Source organism: Oncorhynchus keta, chromosome 9, assembly GCF_023373465.1.
Source record: "Oncorhynchus keta strain PuntledgeMale-10-30-2019 chromosome 9, Oket_V2, whole genome shotgun sequence".
Classification (NCBI taxonomy): Eukaryota; Metazoa; Chordata; class Actinopteri; order Salmoniformes; family Salmonidae; genus Oncorhynchus; species Oncorhynchus keta.
Window position 1 is genome coordinate 43,575,181 of NC_068429.1, and position 1,360 is coordinate 43,576,540.

General features: G+C 45.1%; 1 protein-coding gene across 2 annotated transcripts in view; it reads right to left on the minus strand.

Moving 5' to 3' along the window:
- Positions 1–1,177: 1,177 nt before the first annotated feature.
- Positions 1,178–1,360, minus strand: part of arl15b (ADP-ribosylation factor-like 15b) — a 72,056-nt gene continuing 71,873 nt past the window's right edge. For both annotated transcript variants that reach the window (XM_035776722.2, XM_035776723.2), the window contains one exon: positions 1,178–1,360. This exon is cut by the window's right edge and continues 2,371 nt beyond it. The gene's annotated coding sequence lies outside the window, so the exon portion shown is untranslated.

Here is a 1,360-nt window from a genome sequence, read left to right on the forward strand (position 1 = left end):
TGTAGCAGGCTGCGGGGAGAGGGTTGGTGGTCTCAGTGTATGTAGCAGGCTGCGGGGAGAGGGTTGGTGGTCTCAGTGTATGTAGCAGGCTGCGGGGAGGGTTGGTGGTCTCAGTGTATGTAGCAGGGTTGGTGGTCTCAGTGTATGTAGCAGGCTGCGGGGAGAGGGTTGGTGGTCTCAGTGTATGCAGGCTGCGGGGAGAGGGTTGGTGGTCTCAGTGTATGCAGGCTGCGGGGAGAGGGTTGGTGGTCTCAGTGTATGTAGCAGGCTGCGGGAGAGGGTTGGTGGTCTCAGTGTATGTAGCAGGCTGCGGGGAGAGGGTTGGTGGTCTCAGTGTATGTAGCAGGCTGCGGGGAGAGGGGTTGGTGGTCTCAGTGTATGTAGGGGAGGGGTTGGTGGTCAGGCTGCGGGCGGGGAGAGGGTTGGTGGTGTCAGTGTATGTAGCAGGCTGCGGGGAGAGGGTTGGTGGCTTCAGTGTAGCAGGCTACGGGGAGAGGGTTGGTGGTCTCAGTGTATGTAGCAGGCTGCGGGGAGAGGGTTTCCTTGTTCCTACTCACAAGAGGCAATAAATGCAACAGAATAATACAAAAAAATCATGCTTTTTCAAATGTCAAACTAAATCTGATCGAGAGAATAATATTAAAAAACATCCTATCAATGACTCCAGAATAACAATTAATATTTAAGTTGCATGTTCACGTACTTGTAAAATGTCAAATTCCTCGAGGTCTGGGGTGAATTGGGCTGCTCCATTTTACAGTGACACATCATCATCAACATCAATGGGTAGCCGTAAGCAGTAATCATTTCACATATTTTCCTTTATGTTTCAGGGCTCAAAGAAAGACAACAACTCATTATCTGGTGACAAAATAGAATTTATGAAATTATACTATTCATCTTGAGGTTTGAATATCTTTCTTAGGATCGTTCTTTTTTTTTAATCTGGTAAACTGCAGCCATACTACAGTACATCTACAGTACACCTACAGTACACCTACAGTACATCTACAGTACACCGACAGTACACCTACAGTACATCATTCAAAAGAGGGTCTGAAATAGAGTATTAGATAGTTCTTGACAGAGTCATATCTCTTTATATGGCTCTGATTCTTGATACTTAAGGTATCCTAGCAACCTGACAATGAAATAATTGATGGATTGAACACAAATGTCTTTTTTTTTTTGTCGTTGCCTTTATTGTCCATGTTGCCAAGTGGAGTTATGCATAAATTATGTATATACACAGTAGACCTTCAGAATAGACGAAGCCAGTAAAGCAAACTGCTAAATGTCAATTTCTTCTTCCAGTATAAACACAGACACGTGCCTGCCCTTGCGGATTATAACAAAACCA